The sequence below is a fragment of the Meleagris gallopavo genome, chromosome 3 (assembly GCF_000146605.3).
Source record: "Meleagris gallopavo isolate NT-WF06-2002-E0010 breed Aviagen turkey brand Nicholas breeding stock chromosome 3, Turkey_5.1, whole genome shotgun sequence".
NCBI classification, from domain to species: domain Eukaryota; kingdom Metazoa; phylum Chordata; class Aves; order Galliformes; family Phasianidae; genus Meleagris; species Meleagris gallopavo.
In genome coordinates, this window is record NC_015013.2 from 63,180,688 (window position 1) to 63,193,207 (window position 12,520).

A 12,520-nucleotide genomic window follows, 5' to 3' on the forward strand; every position below is an offset into this window, starting at 1 on the left:
TGTAGATCCTCTTTTTATCCTTCTTCTTCTGCCAATGTGGCAGTCCTAGGCGCTTGGTAAGAGTCATGTGCAGCACCTCCTGAGATGGCCATCTTCCTCGAAATAAGCCCACACACAAGACTGCTTCCTGGCCATTAAGCTGCGGCTTTCTCTCTCGTTGCCCCTGGCCTTGTCCATCTGTGTCCCTCAGACAAAGGATTTCAGAACCCTTGCCCAGGACTTGCTTGGACTTGTTCATCTGTGTCCCCAGCAAGCTTTGAGACAATGATGTAAAAGAATGATCTCTTACACTCTGACATCTTTACTGCCACACCAGTTTGGTGGAGAGACCACTGCTGTTGGGTCTATGGTCTTAGTCAAACCAGTGAAGTGATCTCAATAATTGAAATTAACCTGAAAAGTTACTAAGATATAAAAAATAGCAACCAGTGAAGAGTCATAATATTTGAAAACGGGACACATCACTGAGTCAAATTTCTTGAAATAAATTGCTGGAAACATAACTGCTGATAATATGAATACATTTTGTGCTTTATAGCAAGGAAGCTGATATGCTGTGCAGTAGAAGAGTCTCAATTGTTAAATCTAGGTAGAGAATGAAGTACATTTGTGAGATGACAGGAGATGACACTTTCTTTGTGATAGAAACTTATTCTCAGATAGATCTGTCAATTTAGTAAATGCTGAATTGGCACTGTGATCAAGATGAATGCATGTTTCTTAGTATAACCTCATGGTCTGCAAGTAAAGCAATGGTCTTCATTTATTAACTAAATAACCAATTGATAATGGACCATTGCATCATAATTCCTTAAATAATGATGTTACACTGAGTGAATATAAAGCAGCATTGTTTAGACACAGGTATGTATTTATACTGAGATACACCTTATTCCTCATTTGCCATATGTAAAGGTTTTGGTATTTGCAAATCAGTATTTTAAGCTTATTTCTCACTGATTTTTGAATTTTTGTCAAATATTTCTTAATAGGTTTAATGCTATATAATCAGTGAGCTTTTGTCTTCTCCTAGCTGACATTCCAAACAATCTGGGTGATACGCAGGCCTGGTTTCACTGATCTGTTTTCCTTAGGTCACACTTCTATATCTCTCTTATAATGGTTTTTCTGCAATGAAATGATCCAGTCTAAACCTAACTTCAGGCAGTTCCACATAGGGAACTACCAGTTAAAACAAGTAATTAGTGCAAGAATTGTAACACTGAAGAGACAGCTTAAGCAAAAGACAAACAAGACTTCAGTTGAAAGGAAGTTTATAAGTTTGGAAAATCACTGAGTTCTTCAAGGACTGGTTTTCAGACTGCTATTATTTTATGTCCTCATTAATAGCTTTGAAACAAATATTAGAAGTGTGTTAATGAAATTTATTGATGACAAAAAGTTTGGAGGAGTTGTCTATATGGAAGTGAATGGGAATATCACACAGGAAGAATTAGATGACCTTGACAACTGTAGCAATAGAAGCTAGATCAAATTTAATAGTACAAAGTGTAAGGTCATGCACTCAGGGACTAATAACAAGAATTTCTGCTATAAGCTGGGAGCACATCAGTTAGAAATAGTACAGGAGGAGAAAGAATTGGGTTTAATCAGACAATCACATGATCATTATCACTATTGGTGTGAAGCTACCATGACAAAGGAAAGTGTAATTCTACGATGTGCTGGGATGTTTTCCAGTATTTGTAAAGAGTACCACTTGCACAAAGTCTTGGCAAGATTGCCTCTGGATTAATACATACTATTTTGTTGCAAGACAGTTGCATTTGAACCAGAAATAGTGCAAATACACAGAAAACTTCTTTAGCTTAGCAAGATAGAAGCTGAGCTAATAGAGATGTTATTTGTAAATATATAAAATGAGAGCTATTTAAGAAAAAGAACAATAAAAGCTAATTAAATATACTAGAACAGTGGCAAAAAAATTGCAGAATGCTTTTAAATATAAGGAGTATAATGCTCTGCAATAACAGTGATGAGAGACTATCTACATTTGACATCAAGCTCAAGAGGTTTACAAAGAAATTACAAGTTAAATTGTCTGCAGTGGTCAGGGATTTCTTCCTTTCCTTCTGCCCAAAATCTTTAAGATATATTGCCAGAAATGTTTGGTGTAACACCTCCCTCTAAACTGAATCTTAGAAATTTCATGGCTCAAATCCATTGCCAGTCACATCATGCTCTACTGAGAGGATTCAGTTAAATTTTTTTAAACCCTATTTCAGTGAGAACAGTTGATGCTGACAGTAACATTCAGTTAATATCCTGAAGTATATGACTATTTTCAGCCAATGGACAAGCACTTTTGTAAGCACATACTCAATATTTAGCTGTGTTTATTTATATAGATATTGTGAAGACATTAGTAATAATAAAATATGTAATTTTCAATAAAACCCTATAGCTTAAATAAAGGTGCTTTCAAATAAAATGTGTTAGAGTATTGAAGAAATCAAATCCAAGATTATGTAAAAAGTTTCCCTGATATTTTGGTAGGTAATACCAAAGAGGATGAAATATATAATAATATATAAACTATATATATATATATAAAGTATATAAATTTCAAGGTGAACTGTAGCCACATATCTAGACTATAATGAGAACAATATCCTACAATAATTTTCTGTATTTCTAACTGCACATGAATGAATGAAGAGGAGGCATCTTGAGGAGACTGCCCAATGACTGAGTTGGACTCACATTAAGAGGCAGGAAAACAGTGACATATTTTTATTATTGCTTTAGGCATGTTCAAAGAACCTAATTTATTTAAATCAGATGTATTTCCTCAATTCAGGCTTTCAAAAACAACAGCCTGACAGTTTGATGTCTTGGATGAAGAGAAGACTTCACTGCCACAGAAAAGATCCGGGTTTGGAAGCACTGCAGAATTCTTGCTCCTGGGACATAAAGAAGGCCATGGCTCACGTTATGCCAAAAATGAAGTATTCAAACTAATGGAATTCAGGGTTTTTCAATACTATTAAGAACATTCTTTGTGCTTATGACTGTAGGAATAGGAAGGGTGTGGAAAGGCAAGTAAGCCAACAAAAGGGAAAATAAATGAAAAAGCAGAACTAAATTTCAATACAGAATAAAGGAATAATGGAAATTAAAAAGCTCTGCTCTAAAAGAGATTCTGAAAAAGTCCAGCTGAACATTTTTTGTTTGTCAGTGCTAGATGAGAATGTCTGAAGTATATGTAAAGACACAGTTTACATCTCAAGTTTTCTTTAAATCCTCAATGATTGTACTAAAGATAGAACTCCTATATAAATAATTTTAAAATTAGGTTTATGAGAAAATATGAAGTATGATAAACATGCAGAATGGTAAACAACATGATGATTTCAAAGAATCTGTGGATAATGTTCAGAGATCTACTTGAAATACAAATACAGTATAGACTTCCTAATAAAGTATGCTTTCATTGCTTTAGTGATTACGGTATACATTCTTAGTCCTGAAATCCAAATTCCTGTAGATCTTGGAAAAATATGTTTTGGATATTTCTCTTTCTTCATTGTTTTTATTATCTGATTTTTTTTTAAGGGAACTATATTTCTCTGATAATAGAATAATTTCATTGTGTCACTTTGGCTGTCTTATATTTTCTTCTACTATTGCATTTTATACTTTTCAGACTAGAGGAAAGAGGGAAATGATATAAGCAATTAAGACTTAGAATTTTCAGTCTGTCATGGAAAATTATGGAAGAAATTGTATTTTATTCGAATCTTGCCAATGTATAATGTCATTTGTCTATAGTCCACCTGTCTATAATCCACTGTAAAAGGTAAATAAATATTTCTTTTTTTCTTCTTCTTTGATCTGATACTTCACTCTTAGGGAATGCGGAGACAAAAATACTACAACAGTGTTAGGTGGTACCACTCCTACATTTTATTTTTAACACTTAACAAGGGCAAATTACTAGTATGCTTTCAAAGGAAGTTTACTAGGAGCCTGCAAAACTTGTAGGCCTATGTCAACCATTTCAAGCGCCACATGTCTTAAGAACAAGATTGTTACACTGGAAGAATCATGAAGTGTTGTCTTTTGCAAGGACTTGGTGGCCTGGAAATAACAAAGCTTGCAAAATAACAAAACTAATATGATGGAAGTTTTATATATTTCAGAACATAAAGTTGCAGAGACCCCTTTGGATTCTTGAATAATCAAGACCCAGTAGAAGTGCCAGCATCTATGTTGCAACAAGTACAGCGGTTACAGCTTTCCCAGAAGATATTAGGGCTCATATTCTTAACCACAGCAGGAAGAATGCAATATCACTCTGAGTACTGGTTTGTATAAATCAAACTGGAATAAACACAACAATGCTGGGTGCAGGCGGTGTTAAAAGACAATCCATACAAATTTGTGCAGAAGAAGACGACTTCCTCCAAAAAGATGGACAGCAAACAGAGATACAAAGCTGGAGAAAAAAAATCTAGGGAAAAGGAGGGAAAAAAAAAGAGAAGAAGAAGAAAAAGAGAGAAGGGAAAAGAAAGAAAATGAAAGAAACACTTGGAGATACTTTTGAGAAGTGTGAATTGATAAAGAGCATGGAAGAAGTTAGAAAGAAAGAACTGAAAATTCAGTTCTAGTAAGCTGGGTAACTAAATGTTTAAAATCATGAAGAAGGAGGATCTTAAAGAAATTCTAGAATTCTCAGAATCTAAGAAAAAAAGAAGAAAAAATATATAAGACAATACATTTTCTTGTAATAATGGAGATTACTCTGTTCTAGATTAGCAGTTTCCATTTGTTCACACCTTGAGTTTTAAGAGGGAAAATAAAATGATTTTTAAAAGCAGTGAAAGTATTACTAATTATGTCTAGAATGTTTAGCTTTACCCTGAACTTCATAGTTTTTAAAGATAGAAATTAAAGTTCACAATGAATAGGGTTTATTATTATTATTATGTGTAAGAGCTTCTTTGGGTGTTTTTAATATTTTTTGTGTGATGACTCCAGATGAAGTTCAATGGACATGCTACCAGTGTTGTAAAAAAGTTAAACCAAAAAAATCTCTTATAAACACAGTTGATAAAGTTATATCACTACTGGAAAAGTTGATGATTATGTTAATTTTCATTGTTTTACAGCAATTGCTCTAAACTATGCTAATTCAGTGCCACTGTGTAATAAACTCTACAGTCATCTTTAATCATTAATGACAATTAAGAAAATATCAATACAATACTGCAGATCAGTTCATCCTGCATGACTTTGGCAAATGTCTTCTATCAAAACTGGAAATGTTATTCCATAAAAGCAATTCTGTTTTAAGATTATGTTTATATGAAAATGTCCATAATGGAGTTGTTAGCACTGAGCTCTAAATTTAAAAAGTTTGGTTTTGATATAAATTGCATTTTAGAAAATATTATTGCCATAAATGCATTGAGCAAAATATTACAGTGGCTAGCTTATTGCCAAATCTTGGTTCTCATTTGATCAAACAGTAGACTTGTCACCTGCAAAAGAAAAAAATAAAAAATAAAAGCATTTGAAAACATACATACAAGTGTAAAATAGATGAAATTATAGTATCTGAAATTGCTTTAAAATCTATTAATATTCTATGAAGTGTGACTTTATAAAAGAAGAATTTAGGATGCGTTCTAAGTATCCAGCTTATTATTGCTTAAAAATGTTAGCAGGCATTTCTAAGGTTGCTAGGGTAGTTTGTCAGTTTTTCCTTCATAGTCACATAAAGCCTTCATTAATGGCCAGCATGAATTAGACCTTCCCGTGGGCAACTTGAACTCAAGTATGGACTTTTATTAAGGATTTTATAATTGAATGAACAATTTTAATTTTTTAAAGCAGAGTAGTTGTTTTTCTTTGCATTCTTTCCCCCACTTTGCTTCTCTGATCCTGAGGTGTTACTTAGGGGCATAATTAGCATACATTCAGGGCTAATGCCAAAATACTAGATTCAAAGCCCTGATTATATTTTCCTTTTTATCTATGTATTAATTTTGTTTTTATGATCATGAAGAACGAGAGACAATTAATCACTGAAAGTTTTCAGAAATGCCTGATGATGTAAAAGGAATCTATATGTGTTTTGCAAAAAAAATGAAAGCATGCTAATACATAACTCAGAACTGTCCTCTACTGCATGTGAATTAGACATTGTGCTTTACTTTGTTATCATTATAGTAATCAGTGATCTCACGCTGATGAGTAAAAATTTTGTTTCTGCTTTCAATGTTAATATCTTGTATTAACATCTTTTCTGATCATTAGAAACAACAATCTATAGCACAGTATCTGGGAATTATTAGGAGGAAAAAACATATGAAAAGCAAGGGTATCTAACAAAAAAAAACTCAAAATTTCTCCCACATTCCAGGTAATTTTTAGATAAGTTCATTGTCAATTTACATCTCAAAGCAGATAACTTGCTCAGTAGAGAAATCAGTGAAAACAATAATAGCAATAATAAAAAAGTTGTGCTTGTTGAGTCAAAAATGTGAAAATATTCGCTGCACCAACTGCTTCTCAGCAACACTGAAAAAAACACCACATATGTACTGCTAATGGTAATGACAAAACAAAGGTTGGAATAGCCAGGGGTACATTTAGTATGAGTGGAGATGACAGCAGAAATTCATAGCATTCAATACTCAATGGAAAAATAAGAATCTATTGCTGAACATGATAAAAAGTTTATAGTCTTTCTTGAGTCAAATGTAAGCAAACTATTTTGATTTACTGAGTTCTATATACTTGATGTTGTTATCTGTTAAATCAGAGAGAAAAAAAAGTCTCTTTTTCAGATCTTAAGAAATCAGCTAATGTTTGTGAAATAGATTTTATTTTCAGGACACAATCCTGATTTAACATAAATTACATCTTTCTGTGCAGTAGTTTTCTCTGAAATTTCTGTTGGATAATGAAGCTCTCAATTCCTGTGATAAAACATACTGTATTATTCCTGTGAACTACTAAGATAGATATGACACTGCTGTCCTTTCTCCTGTGCCACTCATGTCAAATCTAAAGAAAATTATTTCCATGGGAGTTAATGGTCCCTGTTTATTTAGCTATCAATCTATCTTTACTGCACAAGAAAACTGCAGTTGTGTAATTAATATCTGTAAGGACTTTTGAGGAACTTTCTTAGAGTAACAGAAAAATGTTATTTCACCAGACATTTATAGTCTATAAGTACCAATTACTGCAGCTTTTGTTAGAACAGTACACAGCTTCACAGCATTATAGATTGAGATCCATAACAACATCTTTACATTTAGTAACATTTTGTGAGCAAAAATGAGGACATCCGTACTGTGTACCAGAAGAGAATCAATTACTTTTTTCAGTTTACTTTGTAGCAAAAAATAAGAAGTAAATTCCTTTCTGGTTCAGAATAAATAAGAAAGCAGTTTTCCAGAGGACAATTCAACTAGAGAACTTTCCCAACGATCAGTGGCACATGAGGAAACCCACAATTTCCCCGGAGTTAGCACTGACAAGTATACAAATGCAGAAGGCACAAGGTGGAGGAGAAAAGGAAGAAGGAAAGGGAAACAAAAGAAGGAACCAAGATATTCTATGAATTCAAGCTGTGTTTGGACCTTCTTGAATGTCTCCATTCGACATTTGAACACTCAAGGACTTCCATTTATTCCACTACATTATTTGCACATCCTCGTGCTTACAAAGCTTTCTATTAAGTTGGTAGGCTTCTAAATACAGACATGGATATAGATATACATATATATATGTAATTGAAAGATAAATTATAGCCTTTGTTTTCAAATTGCTTGGGCATAACATCATAGACATTTTTTTATAGCATTATTTCCTTGAAAGTCATCAGTTTCTGCCCGTTCTTACTGTAACTTATTCAAGTCTAACCTTTCCTTGAAATCTCATTTTAAAATAATGTTTATATTAATGGCCTATTAACAGGCTGTCATTTAAAATAAGGTTAAATGATTAAAAAGTAAGTCCAAGCTTAAGCCATTGTTCCGAAAAATCTTTCATTTATTGCATTCCTTGTGGCTATTTAAAGACAAAACTGTACAGTTAGAGGATAAATTGCAAATACAGTAGCCTGTTGTATCATTATGATGAAATTGTTCTGAAATTTGTAATATTAATTAAGCTTTTTCTGGGACTTTTGACTTTTGATGCAAAAGTTGCTTTTATTGATGTTTCTTCAAAGTTATGTAATTAATTAAATGTGACATTTAAATGATATATTGCCAGTACATCTTCATTTTGTTTTGAGACTCAGAAACTAGATAGAGACTAGTACACTGAGGAAATACTTCAGTATGGAGAAGATTGAGTGATCCCCATTAATTTTAATGGGAGTTACATGGATAAGTCTGTGTTCTGAAAATTATATGGAGTTAATGTCAATAGAATTTACTGTTTCCAATTTTGGACTCTGAAACTTTGTTCCTGTTTACCTGCACCTCTGTAAAGTTCCTGAAAGGAGCAGTGGAGGGAATACTATGAAATAAATAAAAGGAAAGTATTCAGAGTATAAGAAGTCTGTGGTATGTTTTCAAAGGTAGGAAAAAGGCAATCAAGTATTTTTTTTAAGTTTTTTTAAATATTTTTAAAATTATACTTCCCTTAAAATCTCCTTTGAAATCGTAATCTCCGTAATCTAGTGCATTTTCTACCTAGTATATATATGTTTTCATTTTCATTTTTTAAGTAATGTAAGAAATGTATATTGATACTGTAGTCTGACCTCAGTGAGGTGTATCAAATGGACATTCACTTACACAATTAAGAACACAAAAATATCCAGAGGCTGTACTTAGAATTTAACTTCAATGTATAAATACCACTGCTGGATTTCTGTGAATTGCAAGCAGAAATGGTTTCAAACTGAATTCATTCAGCATCCCTAAAGAAATGTCAGAGAAAAACACAAATTACCATTTTTTATATCCGTTGCATTTTGTTTCATAAGTAATCACTGAACATGTAAAGACTTCTAGAAAAAAAAATAAAGAAAAATAAAAAAATAAAGAAAAGAAAGGAGGAAAAGACAAAGAAAAGCTTAGGAAAATAATTTGCACATGTGAAAATAAATACTTATGTGCTAGCTTTGGGTTCTGTTCCTTCCATTATCTCTACTGAGATCAGTGGAACTAAAGAATGAATAAAAGCAGTAAATAGTATGAAAAAAAAAGATCAAAATATATTTTTTGATCTTACTCAGATTTTAGCCTTTTGACTGAGTGAGCATCTAATATGCTTTGAGAGTTGCTCAGCACTGCCAAACATACCATTCAAGTGCTCTTTTTTGGCAGTGTTGTATGCAGCTTGTACTTATTAGATAGGCAGCTATTTGAGTTGATTAGCTACAAACATTTCATGAAAAAAAAAATAATAATTGCTCATTCACTATAAATATATGTAGTTTTCCTCACCACTTGCTGACTCAGCTTCACTTGTGGTCTGAAGGATGAAGTCATATGGGTTTTCCATATTCTTGGTTTAATTTGTGCTGGTAAGAGGAATCAGAACAGTGATCAGCTCTGGCTTGTCCTTGTTCAGTTGTACTGCTATGCAAGACAGAGCATAGAGAATCCCTCCACTAGTCAGTCACCAGCAGACTCACCTTTGGAGTTTACATACCCAATTGTTACTTTGCTCTCCCTACAGTCCACAAAACGAAGGGGTAGGAGAGGAGGAGACAGCAATGGTATGCAGTATGTTGACTATAAATAACTGGTAAGCAGCTTAAGAATGAGTGCTGACTGGCACAAGTAAACCTGCACCCAAGTCAGAACTGGAGCGTAGTTTGACTTCTTGACTATATCTCTTCCCAGGAAACCCATGGAAATAGAGCTCAGAGAATTTTGCTGATTTTGTAATCCAGTATAACTGATCGTGGTCTTGTGGAGGGCTCTTTGAATACACCGGGCACCTCCAAGAAGCAGAAATTACATGTGACATAACTTTTTATTGGAGCAGTTAAAAGATCATGGTCCTGATTTTCATACTGACATTGGGACTGTAACTATTTTACCGGTTTCTTTTTAGCGCACTAATATTCCCAGATAGTATTCTGATCTGGGATGCTGTTAAAACACAGTCATAGCCTGGAAGAAATGAGAAGGAAGCAAAGAATTACTTGGCCCCCAGCACCTAACTAATGAGTTCACCCTTCCAGCAATCTTTCTCATTACAGGGAGAAGTTTAGTTTTACTACTGCCCCTTCTGCTTCTTTAGGACATATACTTGGAAAGGTTCCTGCTTCAACTCTTCTGGTTTCTTAAAAATAACAATTATATACATCATTCTCTTGATGGACTCTGAGTGTGAATAGCTTGATACACACATTTTTTTTTTAAGACCCTACTTGATTTTTGACGCAACATGTTCTAGTAACACTCCTTTACATGAAAAGCTATTGGAAACAACTGGCGGGGGTCTGGGAAGATAAGTGCTCAGCACTTGGAGAAAATGCCCGTTATATAGATTTAGAAGGATGGCTACTGTCAAAGCACCAGCCACAATGAAAGAATTATTTCGACTCACATTTGGAGAGAGAACATACTCAAAAATAGAATTACACATGTAATAGATTGCATGTAGGAGAAAATCAAACATATCAAACTCTGGAGCCATCGAATGTCACATGAAAAAAATGTGGTTTAGTATAAACTCTATCCTTGCTGTGTGCCAAAACACAGGTGCTTATAAACCTAAACTTATTTCACTACTTTCAGAAAACTCCTTTCAGATAAATACGTAATAGCATAGACTTTGCTATAATGAACAGATTAAGTATACAGAATTTTCTGAAGAGAATTCAAATGCCAATGCGTGTCCCCCCATGCTTAGTTTGGTATTTGTTGAAGGAAAGACATACATAGGGAACAAAGCAAGATACCCTTGATATTTAGCAATGTATTTGCTTTTATCAGGATGCTTGAAAGGTAATAGAAGTAACCCTTAACCTCAAATAAGATTTTGTAAGTAGTAAGAGTTTTGAAAATATGTATATATATTTATTAATAACATTTTAGAAGATCATGTGTAACTTGTACCAAACACATGGAAGCAGCCCAAGGCAGGAAAGGAATTCAAAGGTACAAATAGTACCAATAAAAATAACTAAATAAATAAATAAAGAGATGGAGACATAATAAAAATTAACTGAGAGGAGGACAAAAGAGAACAGGTCTTAACCTCTGTTGATGTGCCACAGAATAATCTGACCTGAGGAAGCATGGTCTGATTTTTAAGAGACCAGTATTTATGAATGAGTCAGAGCAGCTCAAAAGTAAGGTAGGACATCTTCCAGTGTCCTCCTCTTGCTTTTTTTGCCTATTGGAAACTGCTGTATCTTTCCTCTCCAATGACACACAGCAACAACTGGCAAATGTTTTTGCACAGTCTGTCAGATACTGTAACTAGGATTGTTAAAATGGAAAAAATTAGCTTATATGGCAGTTGATATGGTATCCAGCTACTGCACAAGCAAGTCATTAGTGCTGTATTTTAACAAAATGAGATTGTAATTAGGTGCCTTTGATTCTACAGGCAGAATGAGTTGCACATTTCTGGCTGCTGTTCCCAAAGCGTGACATCAGAGCAATCAGCAATAGACTGTCATTCCCTGTTCAGCCCACATTTTTACTCCATTATTAACTCACAACTAGTCTCTGGGCAAGACAAGATTCTCAGTCATCAGTGAGCAATAAATATCTCTGCCAGGGTTGATAAGATTTCACAGACACGTATAGTACTTTTTATCTTGTTCCTGTTTTTCAATTTCACGAGCTGCCTCTGTGTTGAAGTTGTATCTGGATTGCTGTTGACTCTTGTGCCTGCTTTGCTTCGGAAGGAGCTAACAGTCCTCCTTTGTTCTAGCTGCCTTGACCAGAATAAGACAGAATGACTTGCTTTCACTCCACCAAGTAGAAAGATTGTCCAGAATAATCCCTAAACCCAAACTTTCCACTTATTGCCATGACCCTATATGTCTTTGACTGCAGACAAATAGGGTAACCTACTTCTCAGCTCAGGCTGTGGTCAAAACAGTGCAATTCAGTTGTAGGATAAGGAAAACATGCAGTTCTGTGTTTTTAAGTTACCTGGACTCTCTTTCTCTTGGGAACTGAGCAGAGTCTTACTATTCCATTGACTTTAGCACGTAGAATAATTTCAAAATTGGGTCCAGAATCTGGAGCTATACATCCGAAAATGGAGATTAATGACTACATTCAAGAGCTATTCCCCAAAATATGTGGTATTACCATAGGACATAGCAAATGATGTGTGAAATGAGACACCTTTGCCGATTGGCAGTGCACAAAGAGGATAAAGAGAATGACATGTAATTATTACTGTGCTATTAGCTGTGTTATTCAGCCTACACAAAGGCAGAAATGTCCAATAAATTCAAAAGATTTAGGTTATCATTTTTCAAGAATAAACTTATTAGAAATTTATTTTTAACAAACTGCACCTGAACTTTATTTTGGACGTGAGAGGGGTCCCC

At 34.0% G+C, this 12,520-nt stretch overlaps 1 long non-coding RNA gene across 1 annotated transcript; it reads right to left on the reverse strand.

Moving 5' to 3' along the window:
- Window positions 1–18: 18 nt before the first annotated feature.
- LOC104910374 lies at window positions 19–11,080 on the reverse strand. The gene is made up of 3 exons (XR_793010.3): window positions 9,438–11,080; window positions 8,784–8,908; window positions 19–5,504 (listed from the first exon to the last, which is right to left on the reverse strand). It is a non-coding gene; the product is annotated as an uncharacterized LOC104910374 (long non-coding RNA).
- Window positions 11,081–12,520: the final 1,440 nt, after the last annotated feature.